Below are 27,506 nucleotides of genomic sequence, written 5' to 3'. Positions count from 1 at the left end.
AACATGAAACTAGACATGAACTAAACTTGGAAATGCTAGCTCGCGTAACTGAAATTTTTCATTTTGATTAAGAAATGGGAGTACTCAAGTAGCTCATATGCCTTCACCATGAGTATCTTTTGTATTATGGCAGATTCTTCTCCTTCACCGTAGTACTCAACAACCGGTATGTCTTGAATGCAGTACTAGGCAGGTCATATACTCCTTGACCATAGTTTAAATTAATTGATAAATGTTTCATGCTTGACTAAAAAATATTTCATGACTGAATGTCATGATCATGACCTGTGACAGATGTTCATGATCAATGGTTATTGTTAATGTTGTGTTTCGTAAGCCTTTGGACCAAGTTCCAACAACTCGCGTCTGAGCCTTTATACCTACACACTCAAGAAAACAGAGAAATGGGGAGCCTAGTTGAAGTCATGGAGTCTCTGATGCTTAAGTCAGTATATCTCCTTAGTAGTTTGTGTGAGAGTATGAGAGCTTAGAGGGCATTCTTCGTACTTGGGGGTTGGCTTTTATACAAGTTTTCTGGGGGGGACATCTTGTACGTTGCCTTAGGGGCTCATGTCACTTCGACTGTTGTTTGGTCATAATTCTTCTATACAGCATGGCTCATGGGGTGGGGCCATTAATGCGGCATGGAGTCTGGGGAGGGGCGTCATTAATGTGGTGGCTCCCTGACTAGACTTTAGCTTGCGAGTGATCATTTTCTAGTCTCTCCATACCTTACGTCAGGAGATCGGGGGTCCTCCGAATCTCTTGCCCACCTATATGTATAACCTCTTGAGGGCAAGGTGTCATTTGGGTGTGTAAGGGCGGCGAGTCTCATTTGTCCCTACCCTTCGTCTTTCCCATGTGAGGGTTGCTTCACGGGTTGGTTTTGCTTAAGGGCCAAGTACTTTATAGACGTGTAATACCCGAGTCCTACTACGTAAGTCCTTACATCATTTTATTAATTATTTAAGTTAAATATTTTGAGATAAAGATTTTTATTTTTATTATTTTTAATTATTTTATTTTAAGATGAGTATGCTTTATTTTAAAATATGATTTATTAAAATAAATCAAGGGAATGATTTTTAAGAACTTTGAAATATTTTCTCTTAAGTCCTTTAATTTTTTTATCTATTTGAGAAATGGCCCAAGCTCTCTCCACCATAGCATGGGTAGGTGAGGAAAATATCCCTCCACATTCAATCTCCACCATTCATCTCCCTAGCTTATGGGATAAGCTTTGACTAAAGAATTCAACCATTTTCTCCCTTGGACCCGTAGGCTTCCTAAGCAAGCAACTAAATTCATTTTCCTTTCCGTGGACCCGTAGGCTTCCAAGGCAAGCAACTAAATTTATTTTTTCTTTTCCTTGCACCCATCGGCTTCTAAGGCAAGAAAGGAGAGAAATCCCTCAAGCCCAACCGTACGACCTACGTCCCATTCTCTCCCATTTCCATTTCTCTTCCAATCTCAAGCCAAGCATCTATCATTCATTCTTCTCAAGAGGAAAATAGTAAGGTAAGAGTACCCTTAATCCTTCTCCTTTGTGTATTTCGAACCTAGCCATAGTTTGATCAAGTGGATTTTTCTTTTGATGATTGTTGATGCTTTGGTTTTGGGGTTTTTGAATTTATGTGCTGGCCAATTGTTGTGTGGTAGTTTCTAGACTGATTTCTTATTGGTTTCCTCTAATAGTTGTTCTAATTGGATGGTAACCGAGCAAGGAATGATAGCTTTTATGTGTTATGCTCAGTTTTTGTGTTCCAGCCGTGTGTTTTTGCAAGGCATTTTGTTGTAGCCATTTCTTGTTTTTTCTTGAGTTTAAGCCATGTTTTAATCATGCTAAGTCTTGTCTTTAGGTGTTAAATTAATGGAATTGAGGTTTATAATTTTAGACATACTTTTCTCAAGGTTTATGGCCTAAGTAAGCCATTAAGAATTTTAACTAAACTAATAAGTTTGCTTTGGAAATTCTGAGTTGTCGAGTGTTGTATCCATTATTTATGCTATGTTTTCATAAAAATGTGATGCTTTTCTTAAGTTTTCTACAACTCTAGTATTGTTTAATTATGTAGTTGAGATTGTTGGTTAAGTGAGGGATGTTTAAGAGCATGAATGTACTATGACCTGCTTGCTGCCTATGCACTACAGAATTTTCTGCAATGTGTTCTGTTTTGGGGATTAAACCAGCCCATTTCATCCTCTTTGTTCAATTTCACCTTTTGTTCAGCTAAAGTTAAATTTTATTATGAAAAATCATTGAAGACAAGTGAAAAAATCAACCCTCCTGTGAGCTTTGGCCCTTTTGTTGGATTTACCTTCCATACGATATTACAAAGTTATCAAATGCCATCTTTGATGAAAATTTCAGAGTTGTAGCAATTCTTTGTTCCTTTCCGTTCTTAAATAAATTCCTACCATCTGTGCATTTCTAAACTATGATTTCCATCTACCCTTCATGTAGAAAACAATGGCTTTTAAAGGGATGGCAAGCATGCTATTTACTTTCATGAGTTTCTTTAAAATGTTTGGAATGACGATTTTAATGTTTTGGCCTAGTGCCATGTATGGTGGGTAGCTAAATGTGTTAAAGTTGTACTTTGTGGATAATGTTCATTGAGTAAGAAGGGGTCTAGGAAAACTTTTTAATTTCTCATTGGAATTAAAGTGAGCATGTAAAGGTGTCGGTTAGTAAAGTTTAAAGTGAGACAGATATTAATGTGTTTATTCCATTTCATTGAATATGAGTTTATTTTCAAGTTCAAAGGAACCCAGTAGTAAAGCTTGTAGATAAGTAGCTATGACCATGCTTCTTCCACCAAGTTCTCTATAAGAAAGAATGTTTCTCTCTCTTATTGCAAATGTTTCTCTCAAGAAAATAGTAAATGATATAGTATATACAAGCCCTTACTTGATAGTCCCTGTTAAGCACCCTATCGATTATAATTTTTGTATGTGTATAAGGTAATGCATGCACATATGTTCTAAATGATTAGATTTTCATACATGCTTTCTCAAGAAACTTACTGAATATTCCTATATGTAGTATAACACAAAAATGCATGTGCATAGGACTAAGGAAGATGATGAAAATGTTTTGATTGCAAAGGAAAAGAAAGGAACACCTCATGCCTTATGCTTTAAGTGATACTTTAAATGAGTTTTAAAATGTCCCTACGAACTCATGATTTAAATGACACGAAGACAATGTTTTAAAATGCCCCTATGAACTGATATTAAAATGTCCCTATGAACTGATATTAAAATGTCCTTATGAACTGATGCTTTACGGATGCCATGAATGATGATGTTTAAGCTCATGCTTTTAAATGATAGTTTTCCATGAATGAACTGTTAAATGAAAATGACTGAAATGAATGGAAGAAAGAAATGATTGAATGAATGAATGCTTTAATGTACGAAAATACGTAACGACCATATGAATGAAAAGGGTACCAAAGGAATGGACAGATTGCAAGGCTGGGTAAGTAGTACTGGTAGTGCACTCAGTGCTTCCCCCTGACTGGAAGGGATTCCCAACCTGTGGCCACGGGCGGAATCCAGGTCCAAAAGATTCCCAACACACGGGGCGTAATAGTGTGTACCGGCCAAAGAAAGTGAAACATGAAAATCAAGGTTATTTATTAAAATGTTATATATGAAAACATAGTTATTTCTTAAAATGTTTATGCGTGAAAGTATGGCTTATTCCTTAAACTGTTTATGCATGAAAGTATTGTCACGATTAGCAAATGTTTATGTATGCATGTTTTCAAAAGAAAAGATTATGTTCTTAATAAGTTAACAACATGGTGTATTGCTTACTGAGTATTTGACTCACTTTGTATTTATGTTTTAAACATCCAGGTAATGGCGAAAAGGCTGGAGAGCAAGGTATTACTATAGAGGGAGAGGCAGACGCTTAGTGTCTTCCCTGTTGGTTCGACTTTGCATGGATGATGGGTTATGTTTATGGGTGTTGCTTTTATGTTGGGACAGAGTCTCTTCCTAACTAAAATAGTTATGTTTTTATGAACGTACGATGGACTCTAAGAGTCTTTCATGGATGAATGTTCGAATAGAATGTCTATCAGGTATTCCCTTTATTAAATAATAAATTTAGAGTACACGTGTGTTACAAATCTTGGTATCAGAGCAAAAGGTTATAAGGTCTTGTAGACTTTAGGGATGAACTAAGCTGAAGTCATCTCTCTAAAGTATGCCAAGCTTCGCAGCAAGTTTAAAAGGTATTTTCTTATTGAGTATCATGAAATATGTTAGAATGATTGCAAGTCATGCATATTTGTTTCATATGAGTCCATTGCTATTGTTACTGTTATACCTGTTTTAGTATGGCACCGATAGGCAATACTAAGAAAGACAAATGTTGGGGGTGGGGGGGGACCCATTCCCATAGTGTAGAGAATCAGTAGGAGGTTCCCAGATATACAAGGGACCTCATCAATGCAATTGCATGCTTGATAGAGATCGTTATTGATGGAAAAACTGAGATGCAAAGGCAAACCCAACATTCAACAACCTTTGAACTATTTGGTAGACAGCACCCTCTAGTGTTTGATGGCAATGTAGTGAAGTAGATGCTGATAATTGGATCGAGCGCCTAGAGAAGATCTTCTGCGTAGTCTTGTCCGAAATAAGAGAAGATAGAATTCGTTGCTTACAACTTATTTGACGTGGCAAATGGGTGTTGAAAGTCTACTCATGGGCTTATTCCGCAAGAGTTAAGCGAGGCAACTCCAATTTCATAAGCGATATTTAAAGAAGCCTTCACTGACCGGCTCTTCCCCTTATTTCCCCATCGTGCATTAGTATTAGGCAATTCTGTTGCCACCTATTCCTTCATATCCCGTGAGTTTTCTTGTTTAAGTGAAAGGACCCCTGAGTCCTTAGAGTGTGTGATGTTCGTTTCTACTCCACAAGGAGACTCCGTAAATTGTAGTTCCGTATTGTAGAGAATTAGTAGTGTAGAGAATCAGTAGGAGGTTCCCAGATATACAAGGGACCTCACCAATGCAGTTGCATGCTTGATAGAGATCGTTATTGATGGAAAAACGGAGATGCAAAGGCAAACCCAACATTCAACAACCTTTGAACTATTCGGTAGACAGCATCCTCTAGTGTTTGATGGCAATGTAGTGAAGTAGATGCTGATAATTGGATTGAGCGCCTAGAGAAGATCTTTTGCGTAGTCTTGTGTCCGAAATAAGAGGAGATAGAATTCGTTGCTTAGAACTTATTTGACGTGGCAAATGGGTGTTGAAAGTCTACTCATGGGCTTATTCCACAAGAGTTAAGCGAGGCAACTCCAATTTCATAGGCGATATTTAAAGAAGCTTTCACTGACTGGCTCTTCCCCTTATTTCCCCATCGTGCATTAGTATTAGGCAATTCTGTTGCCACATATTCCTTCATATCCCGTGAGTTTTCTTATTTAAGTGAAAGGACCCCTGAATCCTTAGTGTGTGATGTCCGTTTCTACTCGACAAGGAGACTCCGTAAATTGTAGTTCCGTATTGAGGGGATGCGCGATAGAGGTACAAGGTCGGCACCTCCTTGCCGATTTAATCCTATTTGACATGGTGGAGTTCGATGCCATTTTGGGCATGGATTGGCTGTCTAAGCACCATGCCTGGATGGAGTGCTTTGAGAAAAGAGTGGCCTTTAGACCACCAGGTGAGATAGAGTTCTGCTTCTATGCAGTGGGTAAGCGCCCTAAGCCCAAGATGGTTTCTGCACTAAAGGCCACCGAGATGCTGAAGAAGGGTTTTGTGGGATTCTTTGCGAATTTGGTTATGTCTCAACCAAATGAGCCTCAGCTTCTAGATATCAAGGTAGTGGGAGAGTTCCCCGATGTATTTCTAGATGAGCTGCCTAGCTTACCCCCGGATAGAGAGAGTGAGTTCTCAATAGACCTTAGACTGGTATGACGCCGATCTCCAAAACACCCTACCGGATGGCACTTGTAGACCTCAAGGAGCTTAAGGGTCAACTACAGGATTTATTGAAGAAGGGCTTTATTCGCCTTAACGTGTCACCATGGGGAGCACCAGTCCTCTTTGGGAAGAAGAAAGACGGATTGTAATAGCCCGCTAGAAATTCACTAGTGAGATTTCTATTGACTTTTAGAACCTCGTAAAAATCACATAAATTTTTACGAATCGACCAATCGTACAGGTTTTAATCTGTCAACATAGTCAGTGTTATCACTCACTATGATGCTACAAATATGAGTTTAATTATTTGAGGAAGTTAGAAGTGTCAGAATACATTATGATCTACGCCATTAGACTCAGTTGATTATTTATGATTTTATGGCACAATAGTCAATTTTCATAATTCCGGACGAAATACCTATTTGAAATTGTGAAATTATTTTAGGGGCACTTCAGGGTTGAATTTTGGTAGACGATTTTCACCATAGGTTAATATGAATATTTATGATTTTTCAGTACTAAGTTTACTATGTTTTTTTTGGGAGTGAATAGTAACCTCGATAAGCACACCCAGTGTAGTATTTTCAAAATCACAGTGTAGAATGTCCAAATTAGGTTAAAGAAGTTTTATTTGAACACTTGGCAAGATCTTAGCCACACATAGTGAATACTATTAGACACTTGGTACCATGAGGAACCATTAGATGGATTTGTGAAGGAAGTCTAGGTGTGAAATCATGCCACCTAAGAAAAACTTTATTTCATCTGATCAACCAAATTGTGCCGGACCAAAGAGGGTTTCAACCCTAGCAAAACTTTAAATAGTTGGAATCCAATTGAAACCCCAAAAACTTGATTGAAACCAAAACCCTAAACGGTTTCCCTAAACCCTAAAGTTGGCCTCCAAACCCTTTTTAACCCGATTTCTAGCATTGTATTTAATCACTTGATTAAATCACTTCCACATGCTAGTAATTAATCAAATCATTCTTATGACTTAATTATCCAACCTTTTAAACCTTGGAAATTTAATTGGGCCAAAAAAATTGGTTTTGGGCTTGATAGCATCTCAAACCCTAACCAAACCACTTTTAAACCCCAAATTGAAGCCCACTTGGTTGGGGCCCACCAAGACCCACAAATTTGGCCACCTTGGCAAAGGTTATTGAAGATGTTTCCTCCCCCACATGGCAGACCATCCACTACCATTGGCGGCACCCATTAGTGCCTTGATGTGAAGGAGAAGTCCACTCCATCAACCTCCATCTCTCACAGCTGCTGCAGGCAGTCCTTTGCCCTACTCTCCACTTTATGTCACATAGCCAACTTCAATAAAGGGTCTTTCAAGCCCATAACTCCCCCCTCCAGGAATCTAAAGCCGTGCAAGACACACTTCTCTCCATTTTGTCACTTCTTCCCCCCGTTCTTAGAGAGAAACCCAAAAGAGCTCTCTCGGGCAGATTTTTGGGTCATTATTCGTGGCCATTTTGGACCCTTTGTAAATATTTTATTACTATGACTCCTTCATAAAAGTTGTTCCCCTTTGAATCTAGTTTCTGTGAATATCTTATTAGTCTCATTCCATGCTCATTTGATTGGTCAAAAGTATTTTTAACTATGGAAATATCATTCTGGGCGTGAAATTGGAGAGTATGATATGTTTTGGAATTTTTGACCAAGCTAATGGACATATCTTGGTCCAAAAATTTTATGGACTATTGTTAGCATGTGTTTATGAATGTTAATTGAGGTTTTGTTGCATGGATAAAGCTTTTGATGATAGATTTCCTTAGATTTAGAAACTTGAAAACTGGAAGTGGAAAAACAGTTTTTGTTTTATGAAAGTTGGAATATTTCGTGGTTTGATCTTATTCCAATGGCTTTGATATTTTTATATGATGATCCTAAGCCTCTTATATATATTTTAGGATGTTATTTTGAAGATATTTAGTATTAGTTTTAAAGGTATGATTTTGCTATGCAAGATGATTTCGGTTAGGCCTAAGATATGATTTTTTGAGTTAGATCTATGTTTTATTGAGTTTTAGCCATGTGATTTTAAGTTTGATGGTTGGATCCTCTTAGGACACATTTTTAAACCATGAGATGCTTTAATTTGAAGATCACTTGTGTTTAAGCCATGGATCAAGAGATTGATCAAAGTTAGTGGAAAGAAAAGTTTATGTTTTAGACTAAGTTTAAAACCAAAAATGCCAAGTGTTGTTTTGTGATTTTTGGTGGCTTTTGTTTGACAATTTAAAGCATTGTTGATCTTATGATGATGTTATGAATATGTTAGAAGTAAGATTTATTTTTTGGAATTCATGGAGATGTTTTTATTAAGGTCAAAACTTGTGACTTAAGGTGTTTACTTTTTGTTAAAAAATTTAGGTCTTTTTACAAAAAGTTTGGTGTTTATGATTAGCTTTTTCTTAATGGATATTTTAAGTGTGTTTTTAAACTTAGGATCGGAAGTTGTTTGTTACAAAATTTTGGTTTAATCATGGGTTTTGATTATGGAAGAAATTGCAACCAAAATAAGAGAAATGACCTATGAATGTTTCGGCTATTGTGAGTTTTCCATAGTTGTGAATGGTTTTAAATTTTTATGAGTTGATATTTGAGTCTAAGATAAAATTTACATGAGGAATGTAAATTTTGGTAATTTTTGGAGTTAAGATGTGAAATCCTTAAATTAGGGTTAAAATGGTCATTTTCCCACATGTAGAGGGTAAAATGGTAATTTTACTATAAGTTGTCTCTTTTCACATTTCTAATTGTTAGTAATTAAAGTTCTAACTTTTACAATACCCTCTTATAGTTCTTCGTGTTTCGCACTTTATTCTTTTAGAACGCGACGATCGAAGTAAGTTAGCTCTTAACTTACTATCAATTTACTGTGTATGTATGATGGATAAGGGAACTACAATTTATGTTCGTATGTTGTTATATATGCCATGTCATCACATGTTTATCTATTACATGAATTATTCTGTCACGAGAATCTTATCTATTACACAATATATTTTGTCACATGTTACTATTTGTTGCAAGTATGCCACATTACGTATGCCATCTGTTACATATATATCATGTCACATAATATTCACTGTCACATGTTATGCCATGTTACGAAATATTGTCTGTTATATATTATGTCATGTCACGAAATATTATTTTTTACATGTATCCCATGTTATGAAATATTTTCTGTTACATTTATGTCTCAAAGTATGTCATGTCTGCCATCTTACGTTCATGTCACGTTATGCTACGTCAGGACTTCTGTATTTTATATCACGTTCATATCACGTCACGTTACGAGATGTCATGTATGTCAGTTAAGTTATTCATGTCAATCACGACCCTAAGCGCTAGGATGAGGTAATATCCTAGTAGAACTCCTTTATTCACGCTGGAGTGTCTAAATATGTATGAAATTCTCTGGGTTGACGAAGTACAGTTAACAAGTTGTGAATGGCGCCTAACTAGCTGGTTACCGAAGCGCGCCAGACACTAATGTCGATGGAGCCACACTTTATGTTACTTGTGTCCACAGCAAGTGTGGCACAAACAATTCATGGGGCCACAAAAACTGTGGGGCATGAAGTATGGAGTCACAACAACTATGGAGCATACACTACGTGAGACACAACAATTGTTGTAATAGCCCGCTAGAAATTCATTGGTGGAATTTCTATTGACTTTAGGAATCTCGTAAAAACCCCATAATTTTTTACGAATAAACCAATCACATAAGTTTTAGTCTGCCAACATAGTCAGTGTTATCACTCATTATGGTGCTAGAAATATAGGTTTTATTTATTTGAGGTGGTTAGAAGTGTCAGAATGCATTATGGTCTACGCCATTAGACTCAATGAATTATTTAAGATTTTATGGCGCAATAGCCTATTTTCATAATTCCGGACGAAACGTCTGTTGAAAATTGTGAAATTACTTTTAGGGGTACTTCGAGGTTGAATTTCGGTAAAATATTTTCACTATAGGTTAATATGAATATTTAGAAATTTTTAGTGTTAAGTTTATGATTTACTTTTTCAGAGTGAATAGTAACATCGGTAAGTGCACCAATTGCAGTGTTTCAAAATCACAGTGTGGAATGTCCAAATTAGATTAGAGAAATTTTATTTAGACACTTGGCAATATTTTAGCCACACTTAGTGAATAATATTAGACACTTGGCACCATGAGGAGCGTTTGTTGGATTTGAAGGAATCAAGGTGTGAGATCATGCCACCTAAGCAAACTTTGCTTCATCTGATCAACCAAATTGTGCCAGACCAAAGAGGTTTTCAATCCTAGTGAAACCCTAAATGGTGGGAGTCCAATTGAAAGCCCAACAGCATGGTTGAAATCGAAACTCTAAACGGTTTCCCTAAAACCCTAGAGTTGGCCTCTAAACATTTTCTAATCTGATTTCTAGCATTGTGTTTAATCACTTGATTAAATCACTTCCACATGCTATTAATCCTCCAAATTTGTGTTAGAACATCATTATCCGACCTTGTTAACCTTGAAAAATTGATTGGGCCAAGTGATATTGGATTTGGGCTTGATAGCAACTCAAACCCTCTTTAAACCCCAAAATTTAGGCCCATTCGGTTTAGGCCCATTAAGGCCCACGAATTTGGTCACCATAGGATTGCTTTATGGCTAAGTTTTGTACCCCCACTTGGCCGGCCAAATCTTTACAAGAAGGGCCTAGATAGTTCTTGAAGTACAAAGCTAAAGGGCCACCTCACTCTTTCACTCTTACACTCCACCTTGAGAAAAGAACTTGGACTGATTTTTATGAGAAGAAAAGGGCAACACTCAAGCATCCTTTCAGTCCTATCACTTTACATAGCTTGTGTAAGAGGCTCTCTAGTCCACTTCCCATGAAAAGCAACTCTCCTTTACACTTTTCCTTCTTAGAACACAAAAGACACTCTTGGATAGTTTTTCGTACCTCATTTGAATGCCTGTTTCGAAGCTCTTGTAAGTGTTTTATCGCAAAATTTCCTTCATGAAAGTTGTTGATTTTGGAGACTAGTTTACGTGGATATCTTATTAGTTCCATTTGGAGATCATTTGTTTGGTCAAAAGTTGTTTAGACCCCAGAAAGGTCATTCTGGGCGATAAACTGGAGAGTGTGTTATATTTTCACCAAGCTAATGAATAGATCTTGGTCCGAAATTTTTATGTAGTACTGTTAACATTTCTATATGATTATTGGTTGAGTATTTTTTGCATGATTAAAAGTTTTGGTGAAATATTTTCTTAGGTCTAGAAACTTAAAAACTGGAAGAGGAAAAACAGTTTCTGTTTTGAGAAAGTTTAAATTTTTTATGATTTAATCTTATTCCAATGGCTTTGATATTTTTATTGAAAGATTCTAAGCATCTTATATACATGTTAGAATATTATTTTGAAGATATTTGATGTTAGTTTCGAAGATATGAAATTGTATGCAATGAGATATTCGGTTAGGCCAAAGCGATGATGTTCTTGGCTAAATTTATGTTTTGGGTGATGTTTAACCATGTGATCTTGAGTTTGATGCTTGGATCTGTTTTAGGACACCTTTCTAAACCATGTGATGTTTTGGTTTGAAGATCACTTCTGTATAAGTCATGGATCAAGAGGTTGATCAAAACAAGTTAGAAACAAAATTCTGTTTTGAACTTAGATGAAAAACCAAAAAGTTCAAGTATGGTTTTAGTGATTTTGATGATTTTTTTTCATGATTCAAAACATGATTATTCTTAGGAATATGTTATGAGTATAGTAGAAGAAAAATTTTGATTTAATTATGAGTTTTGAAATTTGAAAGAATTACAATAAAAATCAAAGGAAATAGCCTTTGTAAGTTTGGGCCCTATAGAGTTTTAATGGTTGTATTTAGTTTTAAATTTTTCTGTATTAGTATTTGAGTTTAGGACTAAATTTACGTAAGGCATGTAAATTTTGGTGATTTTTGGAGTTAGGATACAAAATTCTTAAGTTAGGAGTAAAATGGTCATTTTCCCACATGTAGAGGGTAAAATGGTAATTTTATTCTAAGTTGATAGTTTTCGATATTCCTAATTGTTAGTGATTAAGTTCTAACTTTTAGAAATCACTACTTTCAGTTTCTCGTGATCGCACTTGAGTTTTGTCACGAAGCGCGAAGATCGAGGTAAGTTAGCTTTTAACTTACTATCAGTTTAATGTGTATGAGTGATAAGTAAGGGAACTAAAGTGTATGTATGCATTTTATCATATGTGCCATGCCAGGTTATTATATATTTATCTGTTACACATAATTTATTCTGTCATGAATTATTCATCTGTTACACAAGATATTCTATCACGTATTGCTATACATTGCAAGTATGTCATGTTAAGTATACCATCTGTTACATGTATTTCATGTCACGTAATATTCACTGTCACATGTTACGCCATGTTAAGAAATGTTGTATGTTATATAGTATGCCATGTTACGAAATGTTGCATGTTACATGTATGCCATGTTATGAAATATTCTCTGTTACATTTATGTCTCGAAGTATGTCATGTCTGTCGTCTTAGTTCATGTCACGTTATGCTACGTCAAGACTTCTGTCTTTTATGTCACGTTCATGTTACGTCACGTTACGAAATGTCATGTATGCCAGTTAAGTTATTCATATCAATCACGACCCTAAGCGCTAGGATGGGGTAATATCCTAGTGGAACTCCTTTGTTCGCGCTGGAGTGTCTAAATAGGTGTGAAATTTCTTGGGTTGACGAAGTACAGTCAACAGGTTGCGAATGGGGCCTAATTAGCTGGTCACCGGAGCGCTCCAGGCACTAACGCCGACAGTGCCACACATTATGTTACGTGTGTCCACATCAAGTGTGGCACAAACAAATAAGTCATGGGACCACAACAATTGTGGAGCATGAAGTATGGGGCCACAACAACTGTGGAGCATACACTACGTGAGACACAGCAATTGTGACACGTAGAATACGTGGGGCCACAACAACTGTGGAGTACGTAATGACGCACTCACAGCTGGTATAGAAACCTGTGATGTGATGCGGTAATCGGCAGGGACACACGGCTCAAGGGGACCTGTGTAGCATCCATATGCTCACTTTAATAATTAAGTCTATTGAATAAGATTTAAAGGTCAAGTCATGTTTCACGTTATGTTATGTTCAAGTTTACGTTCACGCAATCATGGTAATCCCATGAGACAAGAATATGTTTCAAGTTCATGTTATGTTATGTTCACGTTCACGTTATGTTCCAAGTTCACATTTATGTTCTGTCATGCTCGGGTTCGTGTTATGTTTTAAGTTCATGTTCAAATTATGCATGTTCACGTTCATGCTATGTTTCAAGTCCATGTTATGTTCCAAGTTCACGTTCATGCTATGTTTCAAGTCCATGTTATGTTTCAAGTCACGTTCATGCTAAGCTTCAGTTTCGGTTTAAGTAATGCTAGTTATGTTATGTTGTATGTCAAGTTATGCTATGATTACTTATGATTTGATTATGCATTCATGCTTTTACTGCCATGCATGCATCATTAACCTGTGTGGAAGTTTTCTGTTAACTTGCTGAGATTTGTAATCAAATCTCATTGTGGTAGTCCCAACTACCATTCCCCCCAAATGGTAGATTTTGTTATAGGATTTAAAGGAGAACCGGGAATCGACCAACTGGAAACGGTCGACTAAGCGATGGTGCGACGTAGATGGTATTACAATAGTTATCTCAGATTACTACTTGTATTTGTGGAGTTCAATCTCCAGCACTCTTTTGATCACAACCTTATGGACTATTATTGTGATCTTAGTTGTTTAGTATGTCGTTAAGTATGGAGTATGTTTTAAGTATTTGTGATATTTTAGTTTGGTGCATGGTATTGCTAAAGAAAAAAATTATACATTTATGCTTTTACTGCCATGCATACATCATTAACTTGTGTGGAAGTTTCCCGTTAACTTGTTGAGATTTGTAATCAAATCTCACTGTGGTAGTCCCAACTACCATTCCCCCCGAATGGTAGATCTTGTTATAGGATCAGAAGGAGAACCGGGAGTTGACCAACTAGAAATGGTCGACTAAGCAATGAGGCGACGTAGATGTAGTTACCTCAGATTACATGTATTTTGTGGAGTTCAATCTCTAGCACTCTTTTGTTCACAACCATTTTGGACTAGTGTTGTGATCTCAGTTGTTTAGTACATCATTATGTATGAAGTATGTTTTAACTATTTGTGATATTTTAGTTTGGTGCATAGTATTGCTAAAGAAAAAAAATATATCCGCTGCGAATATTGTATAATGCTAGATGCATGTTAGGAATATTGCATCTTATATGTCATGAACGGGGGCAGGTAACATTGTGTTGCATGTCTCGACGCTTCAAATGTTCATCCGATCTCAAGCGGAATTTGGGGGCGTCCCAATTGTGGCATGTAGGATACGTGGGGCCACAGTAACTATGGAGTATGTGTCCCGATCAGCAGGGACACACGGCTCAAGAGGACCCGTGTAGCACCCGTATGATCACTTTTATTAATTAAGTCTATTGAATAAGATTCCAAGTTCATGTATTTCATGTTCAAGTCATGTTTCACGTTATGTTATGTTCAAGTTTACGTTCATGTCAAGTTTCAAGTTCATGTCAATCATGGTAATCCCATGAGATAAGAATACGCAATCATGGTAACCCCATGAGATAAGATTACTCAATCATGGTAACCCCATGAGACAAGAATATGTTTCAAGTTCATGTTTATGTCATGTTATGTTCATGTTCATGTTATGTTCAAGTTCACGTTCATATAATGTCATGTTCACGTTCACCTTATGTTTCAAGTTCACGTTTATGTTATGTTGTGCTCAGGTTCATGTTATGTTCAAGTTCAAGTTCACGTTCATGTTATGTCATGTTCACGTTCACGTTAAGTTTCTAGTTCACGTTTATGTTATGTTGTGCTCAGGTTCATGTTATGTTCAAGTTCATGTTCAAATTATGTATGTTCACGTTCATGCTATGTTTCAAGTCCATGTTATATTTCAAGTCCACGTTCATGCTATGTTGTAAGTCCATGTTATGTTTTAAGTTCACGTACATGCCATGTCACGTCAAGCTAAGTTTCATTTTCAGTTCAAGTTATGTCATTTATGCCATGTTATATGTCAAGTTATGTTATGCTTATTTATGACTTTGATTATGCATTCATGCTTTTACTGTTATGTATGCATCATTAACCTGTGTAGAAGTTTCCTGTTAACTTGCTAAGATTTGTAATCAAATCTCACCATGGTAGTCCCAACTACCATTGCCCCCTAATGGTAGGCGATGTGTCAGGATCAGAGTAGAGAGCAGACACTGGCAGACTGGAGGAGATTGACTAGACGTCGTAGACGCAATACGGAGCTTGCAGCCTCCATAGTTAGGTCTTTGGATAGTATGGAGCCAGGTCTCCGTTGTTTTGAGATTACAGTCTTCTGAGACCCATGCTGTAATCGTGAGTGTTTGTTTTTTTTAGTATACATGGATTATGTTTTAACTATTTGAGATGTTATAAGTTTGGTGCATAGTATTGCTCGAGAAAAAAAATTATCCATTACGAATATTGCATAATGCTGGATGCATGTTAGGAACATTGCATCTTATATGTCATTAATTGGGGCAGGTAATCTTGTGTTACATGTCCCGACGCTTCGGATGTCTGTCCGATTCCAAGCGGAATCTGGGGGCGTCACACGGATCGTTGAGCCCTTGCATCGATTATAGAGAACTAAACGGGGTGACTGTTAAGAATCGATATCCGTTACTTCGGATCAATGATCTATTCGATTAACTTCAAGGAGCACAAGTATTCTCGAAGATCGTTCTCCACTCGGGATACTACCAGTTGAAGATTTAGGCGGAAGATGCTCTTGAGACTGCCTTCAGGACAAGGTATGGAAATTACGAATTTCTAGTAATGTCCTTCGGATTGACTAATGCTTCAGCGGCTTTTATGGATTGAACGAACCATATATTCCAGGAGTACATCAACCCATTCGTTATCATATTTATTGACGATATCCTGGTTTATTCTAAGAGTTGGAGGAGCATGCAAAGTGCTTGGAAGTGGTCCTACAAATTTTAAGGGAGAAGAAACTGTATGCCAAACTGACTAAGCATGAGTTTCGGCTACAAAAGATTTCTGTCCTTGGCCACATAGTATAGAAAGATGGGATTTTTGTGGATCCTTTGAGGGTCGAGGCAATTATAAAATGGCCTAGACCTAAGACAGTCCAAGAGATCAGGAGCTTTTTGGGTCTTGCGAGGTAGTACCGAAGATTTTCGAAGGGTTTTCTCGCATTGCAGCCCCCATGATAAAGCTCACCAGGCAAGGGGAGAAATTTATATGGACTGAGGAGTGTGAGAAAAGCTTTTAGGAGTTGAAACAGAAGCTTGTGATGGCGCCTGTTCTAACTATACCTTCGGTTACGGTGGTTTCATGATATACTGTGATGCATCACACCAAGGGTTGGGATGTGTCCTAATGCACCATAGGAGAGTTGTAGCGTATGCCTCATGCCAACTCAAGGATTATGAGCGCAACTACCCGATCCACGACCTAGAGATAACAGCAATTGTTTTCGCCTTAAAGATTTGGTGACATTACTTGTACGGGGAGTGCCGTGAGATCTACACGAATCGAAGGAGTCTTAAATATTCCTTCACTCAGAAGAAATTAAATGTGAGATAGCATAGGTGGTTGGAGCTGGTAAAGGATTATGACTGTACCATCAACTACCATCCCGACAAGACTAATGTTGTAATAGATGCCCTTAGCATGAAGTTTTCTTCTGGTACCCTTGCGAGCATGTACACCCCTTTAGAAATTTATTCTCCTGAACATGGAGAAGCTAGGAATGGAGATGGTGAGGGATGTACAGGCGATGTTAAGTACCTTAGTTCTTAGTCCGACAGTATCGGACCAGATAAAAGCTGCTTAGAGTGAAGATGTCAGCCTCTAGAAGATCAACATAGAGGTTCCAGAAGGGAAGCAGCTCGACTTTATGGTTTCTGAAGGTGGGTCCCTGCGGTTCAAGGGGAGACTTTGTATACCAACAGATGATCTACAACTGAGAGAGGCGCATAGGTCTTTATACATAGTGCATCCGGATAGCACCAAGATGTATCGAGACCTAAGACAACACTATTGGTGTAGCGGAATGAAAAGGGATGTATCTAATTCTGTAGCTCAATGTCCGACTTGCCCAATGGTTATGGCCAAGCATCAAAGGCCTTCAGGAACACTACAACCATTGCCAATCCCAGTTTGGACATGGGACAAGATTAGCATGGACTTCATGATAGGATTTCCTAAAGCCTCGAGCGGACAAGACTCAGCATGGGTGATCATCGATAGGTTGTCCAAGACAGCTCACTTCATCCTTAGTCAGATGACCTATTCGATAAGCAAATTGGCAGAACTGTATGTCCGAGAGATAGTCAAACTACATGGGATTCCATCCAAGATTGTGCCGGATCGGGATTCGCTGTTCACGTGAGCGATTTGGAGGAGTGTGCAAAAGAATCTGGGATTAGTATTTCTAAGGACAGCTCCCATGAAAGGGATGATGAGGTTTGGAAAGAAAGGCAAGCAAACTCCAAGATCTATTAGCCCATTTGAGATTCTAGAAAGAATAGGAGCAGTGGCTTACAGACTTGCACTCCCTCCACAATTCTCAACCATGCACAATGTATTTTACATCTCAATGCTTCGAAATGTGCATGATCCCTCCCATGTGATCGAGTACACACCCTTCAAGTACATGAGGATTTCTCCTATGAAGAAGCATTGGTTAGGATCTTGGATCGGAAGGTACAAGTGTTCAACAACAAAACAATTCCAATAGTCAAAGTGCAGTGGAACCACCACATCGAACAAGAGGCGACGTGGGAGCTTGAGGACGGTATGAGGGAAAAGTATCCCACCCTTTTTCCTTGAGGTACGTTCAATCTCGAGGACGAGATTGTTTTTAAGAAGGGGAGAGTTGTAATACCCGAGTTCTACTATGTAGGTCCTTGTGTCATTTTATTAATTCTTTAAGTTAAATATTTTGAGATAAGGATTTTTAATTATTTTATTTTAAGATGAGTATGCTTTATTTTAAAATATGATTTATTAAAATAAATCAAGGGAACGATTTTTAAGAACTTTGAAATATTTTCTCTTAAGTCCTCTAATTTTTTTTATCTATTTGAGAAATGACCCAAGCTCTCTCCACCATAGGATAGGTGAGAAAAATATCTCCCCACATTCAATTTCCACAATTCATCTCCCTAGCTTATGGGATAAGTTTTGACTAAAGTAATTGAGCCATTTTCTCCCTTGGACCCGTAGGCTTCCTAAGTAAGCAACTAAATTCCTTTTCCTTTCCATGGACCCGTAGGCTTCCAAGGCAAGCAACTAAATTTCTTTTTTCTTTTCCTTGCACCCATCGGCTTCTAAGGCAAGAAAGGAGAGAAATCCCTCAAGCCCAACTGTGCGACCTACCTCCCATTCTCTCCCATTTCCATTTCTCTTCCAATCTCAAGCCAAGCATCCATCGTTCCTTCTTCTCAAGAGGAAAATAGAAAGGTAAGAGTACCCTTAATCCTTCTCCTTTTTGTATTTTGAACCTAGCCATGGTTTGATCAAGTGGGCTTTTCTTTGATGATTGTTGATGCTTCGGTTTTGGGTTTTTTTAATTTATGTGCTGGCCGATTGTTGTGTAGTAGTTTCTAGACAGATTTCTTATTTGTTTCCTCTAATAGTTGTTCTAATTGGGTGGTAACAGAGCAGAGGAATGATATCTTTTATGTGTTATGCTCTGTTTTTGTGTTCCAGCCGTGTGTTTTTGCAAGGCATTTTGTTGTCACCCTTCTTTGTATTTTCTTAAGTTTAAGCCATGCTTTAATTATGCTAAATCTTGTCTTTATGTGTTAGATTAAAGGAGTTGAGGTTTATAATTTTAGACATACTTTCCTCAAGGTTTATGGCCTAAGTAAGCCACTAAGAATTTTAATTAAACTAGTAAGCTTGCTTTGGAAATTTTGAGTTGTCGAGTGTTGTATCTATTATTTATACTATGTTTTTAGAAAAATGGGATACTTTTCATAAGTTTTCTACAACTCTAGTATTGTTTAATTATGTAGTTGAGATTGTTGGTTAAGTGAGGGATGTTTAAGAGCATGAATGTACTAAGACCTGCTTGCAGCCCATGCATTACAGAATTTTCTGCAATGTGTTCTGTTTTAGAGCTTAAACCAGCCCATTTCATCCTCTTTGTTCAATTTCACCTTTTGTTCAACTAAAGTTAAATTTTAGTATGAAAAACCATTGAAGACAAGTGACAAAATCAACCCTCTTGTGAGCTTTGGCCCTTTTGTTGGATTTACCTTCCATACGATATTACAAAGTTATCAAATGCCCTATTTGATGAAATTTTCAGAGTTGTAGCAATTCTTTGTTCCTTTCCGTTTTTAAATAAATTCCTACCATCTATGCATTTCTAAACTATGATTTCCATCTACCCTCATGTAGAAAATAATGGCCTTTAAAGGGACAACAAGCATGCTATTTACTTTCATGAGTTTCTTTAAAATGTTTGGAATGAGGATTTTAATGTTTTGGCCCTAGTGCCATGAATGGTGGGTAGCTAAATGTGTTAAATTTGTACCTTGTGGATAATGTTCATTAAGTCAGAAGGGGTCTAGGAAAACACTTTAATTCCACATTGGAATTAAATAGAGCGTGTAAGGGTGTTGGTTAGTAAAGTTTAAAGTGAGATGGATATTAATGTGCTTATTCCATTTCATTGAATAAGAGTTTATTTTCAAGGTCAAAGGAACCCACTAGTAAAGCTCGCTGATAAGTAGCTATGACCATGCTTCTTACACCAAGTTCTCTCTATGAAAGAATGTTTCTCTCTCTTATTGCAAATGTTCTTATAAAGAGAAGAGTAAATGAATATATAATGTACAAGCCCTTTCTTGATAGCCCCTGTTAAGCACCCTATCGATTATAATTGCGCGTATGTGTATAAGGTAATGCATGCACATAGGTTCTAAATCATGAGATTTTCATACATGCTCTCTCAAGAAACTTATTGATTATTCTCGTATGTAGTATAGCATGAAAATGAATCTTGTTCATAAAAATGCATCTATATAAGACTAAGGAAGATTATGAAAATGTTTTGATTGCAAAGGAAAGGAAAGGAACGTCTCATGCCTTATGCTTTAAGTGATGCTTTAAATGAGTTTTCAAATGTCCCTATGAACTCATGATTTAAATGATGCCAAGAAAGTGTTTTAAAATATTCCTATGAACCGATGCTTTTATGGATGTAACACCCGGCCAAGCTAAGTCCCTTTACAATATTTTTGGGTTATGAAAAATCAATTGGGATTATGAGTAAATTTTTTTAGAGAGTTTGGGCCTAAGGTGTTTTTGGCGGAATATAATAATTCAATAGGCTTGATAATTAGGTTTAAAATCTTTTAATGGACTAAGCGGTCGTTTACTCGGAAAATTTAAGGGGCGAATGCAATTTATTTTTATTTTTTTTTAGGTTGAGTCGAGGCCCGAGACTTAAGTAAAAGTCATGCAATAATTCAAGATCCAAGACGTGGCCAAATATATATTTTTTTTAGACTTGAGAGCCCAGCCCGTGGAAGCGTTGTTCAGACTCCTCATCGCATGGCTTCAAGCCATTTCCACTTTCATGCACGCTCTTCTTCCCTTTTATTTAGGTTTGATCTATTTTCTATTTATAGTCTAGATATATGTGAAGCAACCTCAACCCTAGACTAAGTGTCGCTCGTCCTCCTCTTCGCCAAACCGAGATCCCTTCTCCATTGCGCTAGCAAGCTTCATTGCCGTTTTTTTTTTCTCTTCATGCCTCAGCCTCCATCACCCACTATACCCACTCGTTGCTGCCGCACAACTCATCCACTCTCTACCGTGAACCTCTGTCCAGACCTCCCACCGTGCCTAGCCACACGGAGCTCCAGCCCAACGCCCCTTAGCCGCTACTGCAAGCCTCGAACTGCTCTGTTTTGGTATCCAAAAACAGAGCATGTTCAGCCACCTTGAGCCGGTGAAATCACCCTCTCCGTCCAAACACTACCTCGGTTTTGCACCATCAAAAAACGGAGCACCAGCCCAGCCAACGAGTCACTACTTTCCCCCGGACTTAGTCCACACGGAACCTCAACCTCGAAGCCGCCTCCCAACGCCTCCGTAGCCTCCATTCTAAGCCCCAAAAATCCCCTGTTTCAACTGTCCAAGACAGAGCAACCTTCAGCCGCTGTAATTTCCCCCCACCGAGAGCTTCACCGCGCTGTGCCTCCACAGAAACTACTGGCGTATACTTCCCATCACCCCAGTCCGCCGCACGCTGCCTCAGTTTTCCCATGGTAAGCTCACGCCACTTCCGATTGATGGTCCTTCCCTTTCGGTCTCTCTCTCGTTCTCTCACCGTCTCTCTCTCTCTCTCGATTTCAGCTTTATCTCTCTCTCTCTCTCTCTCTCTCTCTCTCTCTCTCTCTCTCTCTCTCTCTCTCTCCGTGCGACGCCGTCGAAGACATCACCACCACCTCAGCCCAACTTTCGTCGCATTTCCACTGTGCCACTGCCTCGGTCCTTCGTGGGTGAGTTTCTGTCGCCGCTTCCATTAAGCCTCTGTGTGTTATTTTTTTTTGTTATTTGTTGTTAGTGGATGAAATAAGAAACAGATGATATATGTATATATATCGGTGAACCCAGTAGGAAGAAGAGGATGTTTTGGTTTTTACCTTTTTACCCCTTAAAGTGTGGCTCCAGATTTTTTGATTTGGGTATTTAGTTTAAAGAGTTTATATTATGTACTTTGGGTTTGAAAGCGTGAGTATATTACGTGGGTGGTAGAGTATGTTTTTATTTGGATGTAGACGTGTGGATTTATATTGTTAAGTTGGTTTTGATAAGAGACTTATATTTTAACGGAATATTTATTATGTAAATATTGATGAATTTTTGAAGTGAGCAGTAAGTGCAAAAAATCTTATTTTGAATCCTTTTAAAAGAATATTTTTATTTAAACACAAGTATGATAGAAAACAAGTATGATTTTCTACTCTTGATGATTTCGATATAGTTATATTATTTAGCATTATAAATTATAGTAAGATATCTATCGCCAATAAGTTAGAATTAAATGTTTTTAGTCGAAGCTATTAAGATGGATACTGATGAGTTAGGAAGTGATGTTGGTTTTTCAGGAATAACGAGAAGTTCAGGTTTGAGGAATTAAAAATGGATTATTTTAGAAGTTTTAGGCTTGAATATCGAAATACGTGACCTCTGGCCCTGTCACGGAATATAATAGTGCCCTGTCACGGGATATAATAGTGACCTCTGGCCCTGTCACGGGATACAATAGTGACCTCTGGCCCGTCACGAGATATAATAGTGGTTTTCTGTTCTGAGTGCAATCACTTTGATAACATGGTGATTTATGTTTTGCTTGGCTTTCCACAAGATGCACAACCCTACCATGGGGGTTAAACATGGTCTTTTTTCTGATATGATGCTCTGATATGATATGATAAGACGAAGATGTTCAGTCATGTTGTGTCAAAGGAGTCTTTGAATATGAAAAGTTGGTTTCTGAATATGAAATGTTTGAAAAGTCACTCTGATTTTTTGATAATATGTATTTTTGAGATATGCATATAGAAAACTGAAATGTTTTGTTTCTGCATTCTGAACTCTGTGAAAATGCTCATGTTTACATACTAGCATATATGTTCACTGCTTACTGAATTGTTGATAACTCAGCCCCTTATCTCCATAATATTTTTTAGATATTTTTATGGTCTGGCTAGAGAACAAGAATATGAAGTATTGGAACAGTCTGATGATCATAGATGATTGAGTGCTAAGGGTACATGTATTTTGGAGGATCATATTTAGTTGTTTTATCTCTAGCGGTTATTTTGGTACGTCAAGTTATTATTATTAATTTGGGTCTTTGTGGAGATGTTATTTGTTATATTGAGGTTTTTGTTTAGTATTTATGTGGAAGGATACGGATTTTTGGATCGAACAAATAAGTTAAGTATTTTATGAAGTTTTTGTTTATTTATTATTGATTATTGAAGATGTTCTTGAGGAATAAGAGTTAACTCTCCGGACCCTCGGGGACGGGGCATTACAATGGATGCCATGAAAGATGATGTTTAAGGTCAAGCTTTTAAATAATGTTTTTCCATGAATGAACTGTTAAATGAAAAGGACTGAATAAATGAATGATTTAATGTACGAAAATACGTAACGGCCATATGAATGAAAAGGGTACCAAAGGAATGGGCAGATTGCATCCTGATTGAAAGGGATTCCCAACCTGTGGCCACGGGCAGAATCCAGGTCCAAAGGAAGAGCACTAACCCCAACACATGGGGCATAATAGTGTGTACTGGCCAAAGAAAGTAAAACATGAAAAGCATGGCTATTTCTTAAAATGTTATACTGTAAGCATAGTTATTTCTTAAATTATTTATGCATGAAAGTATGGCTTATTCCTTAAACTATTTATGCGTGAAAAGCATTGTCACGATTAGCAAATGTTTATGTATGTATGTTTTCAAAAGAAAAGATTATGTGATTAATAAGTTAATAGCATGGTGTACTATTTACTGAGTATTCGACTCACTTTGTGTTTATGTTTTAAACATCCAGGTAATGACAAAAAGGCTGGGGAGGAAGGCATTACTGCAGAGGGAGAGGTAGACGCTTAGTGTCTTCCATGTTGGTTCGACTTTGCATGGATGATGGGTTATATTTTTGGGTGTTGCTTTTATGTTTGGACGGAGTCTCTTCCTAACTAGAATAGTTATGTTTTTATGAACTCATGATGCACTCTGAGAGTGTTTTATGGATGAATGTTCGAATAGAATGTTTATCAGGTGTTCCCTTTATTAAATAATAAATTTAGAGTACACGTGTGTCATGTTCATGCTGATCACATATTACTAGAAAAAGAAAAGAAAAGAAAAAAAGATAGGTATTTACGTGGTGATCCTGCCCTTCCTGGGGTGCGGTTGTTACAAGACGCCCGGTGACTTATTCTTAGAGGAGGGTTGTTGGATCGGGTTGGGCTCTCCCCCTTCTCTCGTGGTCCCTCATGGGCTTGTTACACTAGTCTAGAGGAGGAAAAATCTCCTTACTGTTACTTCGCCAATTCCTATCAAATTAGTCCGGTGGAAATTTATTCTTGCCTTTGTCTTCTTGTTCTTATTTTCATGTGGTTATGTCTACTGAACTTTCACACCTTTGAGATGGGCGGTTATTACTCTTCCCGGTTCTGTGGCACATCTTAGGCTCTTGGTACTTGATTGTACCCGTTTGGATTCATGGCGTTAGGCGACTGTTCCTCTCTGGACTTTTGTGGCACTCTCTTTGATAGTCGAATTTGGCACTTGATTGCGTCCGTTTAGTTCTCCTAGCATTGATGGCGCCAGGCAGCTCTTTCTCACCACGTCGCATTGTACAGCACACGCCGCGGGATTCGTGCTTGTCTTACTGGCCTCGTGGGGCGCCTGTGCTCTCATGATATGGGATCCCAACCATTGTTGGGGGCCTATTTAAAACCTCAACACCTTCATCCTTCATCACCTACTTGAATTCATTGCCATCGTTTTCCTCCTTCAAATCCCTTGCGTTTCTATGTTTTCCTCTCTTCCTTTCTTCTGCATGTTTCTTGCCTCTCCTTCCTCTGTTTTCACATTCCCATGGCTCCCAATAACCATTCTCCTGCTACTCATAAGAGCTCCAATTATGTCAAGCCCTCCGGTTCCTCACAGGCCCCTAGGGGTTTGGACCCTCCTGAGGTCCGTACCGAATCCTAATGGTTTGACAGGTTTTCCTGGTGGTCGATGGTGACTCCAAGTGAGTTAGAGTCTCTGAAGTCTACTTTCAAGGTACCTGGCATCATGGACTGAAAAGGCTATGCCTCGAAGGTAGCCTTGTACCCAAGCATGTTCTCTAGTGGCCTTTGGCTGCCCTTTTGCTGCCCGATTCGTGACGTCTAGACTACCTACGCTTGGCACAAGCATAACTCCATCCAAACGCGCAGAGGATTTTGGTGTTCTCCTAAATCATTTGGTAGCAGATGCTGGAGGAGGTGGGTTCAGAACACCCTGACCTAACTGCTTGTGAGTTCCTTCTCATCCACAACCTCTTGAAACAAAATGGCAACACGTGCAGCTTTCGGTCCATCCATGCATCGTCTCGTTTAGGGCCACAGTACAATTGAGTGAAGAGGTGGAATCAACATTTCTTTTTCCTGTCAAGCAAAGGATGGGAGTTTCCAATCAACCAAGTCAATCGACGTGACTATCTCATTCGTGCCATCTGCAGACTTGTTGGTGAGCACAAAAGCTTTCGGCTATCAGCAACTCTGGAGGAGGCCAGTCGGATCTAGACTGTCAAGGCTTGGGCAAAGGCGCACTCTATTGATGTTTTCTCCAAGGTCCTATTAGATGAGAGTAGCCTCCGGCAATACCTGGCACCCCCGACCAATATGCATTTTGCTGATCGGGCTACACCGATGCAACTGACCTTTCCTCAAGTTTGTAAACGTTCTCCCCCTAGCCCTTCGACGATAGGGAACGGGAAGAAGCCTAGGAGATACGTTCCCACTAAAAGTAGCTTTGACTTGGCACCATTGCCCCCCAAGGGTAGTCTTATGCTCCTGTGCTTGTTTGGCGGCCAAAGTCATCCCTGGAGAGGCAGGCATCAGTGAGGCCCTTCAGCAAGTCCGGGCCAACCCCTTGATGGCCGATGTTACTTAGCCCAAGGTGTCCTTTCCAATCCCTTCAGAGGTTCTTTCTCTGACCCAGTTGGGCAATGAGGCCTTTTGGACCCTCCCTACACGAGTCTCCCAAATAGTGGTCCCATCTCCTAAGATTGATATCGAGATGATTCCCTCGCCAATGTCTGAAGAACATCCTATTGGGGGTGTGGATTCTTTTGACCGGGTTTCTATCCTAGAGTCTCCTATTGCTTATTCCCTCAAAGTCAATGTTTTCTCTACCAAAGCTATTTTTGAGGGGGGTGGAGGTGACGAAGTCGTGCCTGGGAGGGAAATGGCAAGGGTAGTGTCTTGGGTTGCCGGGGTTCTGGTTTATGCATATGAAGTTGAGGCTGCACTAGTGCTAGTTGGGGCTTCATTCACTAGCACCATCCTGACCTTTGTATCGGTAGAAGCTAGGGCTGAGGTCACTGTGGGGTCAGTGGGGCCAGTGAGGTCCCTGTTGTTTTGGCCGACGCTGGGGCCCCATTGTCCTTCACTAATAGCATCCTGGTCTTATTGTCGACAAGAGCTAGCGCCAAGGTGGCAATGGGGGCGGCGAGGGAGATCGAGGTAGCTCTCATCGGACCTGATATTGGTGTGTTGATGGCTGGTGAGGCTCAAGCTATTCCAACTGACCCATGGGTCGGAGAGGATCCCAAGCATGCCATGGAAGATAAAGGTGAAGGCCGGGGAGGTCCATTCTCGATGGAGTTTGTGGGGGGCGTTGACACACCGTTTGGCGATGGTGCTTTACTCGAGAATCCCTCTGAGGGAAGGTATTACACTGCCCCAAGTTCGGAGGTAGACATGGCTTGTTCTGAATCTGTCCAAGAGATCGCCGAGAAGCTCAGGGGGTTCTTTTCCTGGGTTGACTATTAACTCATCCCAATCTTCTTTAGGTCTTCTTGGCATATTTTCTTTTGGTACTAACTTGAATACTTTCATGGAAGGGAGGTGAGCCATTGGTGGCCTTCATTTTGGATGACAAGGAGGGGCTAGAGGGTGAGAACTGGGCACTCCAATCCTTGGCCCGATTGACCTAGCACGTAGTCAAGGAAGAGAGAGAAAGAAAATATGTTAGAGGGAGCCCTGATGAAGGTGCAACTTAGTCGCTGGCAGAGGTAGAAAAGGATAGTCCAACTTCGTCATCGGAAGGCCCAACTCAAGTCTGACTTGGCAAGGTCATGAGAGGAGGCCGGTTTCCATCGCCTCGAAGCGGCGCTTAGTCAGACTCTCTCAAGGCCAAGTCCTAGAGGGTGCTAGGGAATCCAGCAAGAATAGCTGGGCTGATGCGTTGGAGATCAGGTTGGCTGAGGCCAATCGTATGATAGCCGCTCATGAAGCAACTATTGAGGACCTATGCTCCAGCCTGGATCATGTTGAGGCCACCGTCCCTCAGCTGCACGCTGAGTTGTCACACGCCAATTTGGTTCGCGATGACGTCTGGTCTTACGGCTATCTTGGAGTGAATGTGGGACCATGTGTTTGTTAATCCTCACAGTGACTTGAGGTCTCTGAAGGTGAAGGACTTGCCTCTGGACTCGGTAGTGCTAAAGTGAGGTGCCTCGATAGGGAATGACTTGATCCTAAGCGCCCTTTCAGACAATGTCACTAGTTGAACCCTGATTGCCTTGCGTATTTTTCTCTTGTATCTTTGTGTTTCTATTTTTCTCCATTT

At 39.0% G+C, this 27,506-nt stretch overlaps 1 long non-coding RNA gene across 1 annotated transcript; it reads left to right on the top strand.

Moving 5' to 3' along the window:
• The first annotated feature begins 1,401 nt into the window (after window positions 1–1,401).
• LOC108987039 lies at window positions 1,402–23,882 on the top strand. The gene is made up of 3 exons (XR_001995474.2): window positions 1,402–1,518; window positions 3,868–4,247; window positions 23,713–23,882. It is a non-coding gene; the product is annotated as an uncharacterized LOC108987039 (long non-coding RNA).
• Window positions 23,883–27,506: the final 3,624 nt, after the last annotated feature.

Source organism: Juglans regia, chromosome 2, assembly GCF_001411555.2.
Source record: "Juglans regia cultivar Chandler chromosome 2, Walnut 2.0, whole genome shotgun sequence".
NCBI lineage: Eukaryota > Viridiplantae > Streptophyta > Magnoliopsida > Fagales > Juglandaceae > Juglans > Juglans regia.
The sequence above is the reverse complement of the archived record's forward strand: the minus strand, read 5'-3'. Positions and strand labels throughout refer to the sequence as shown.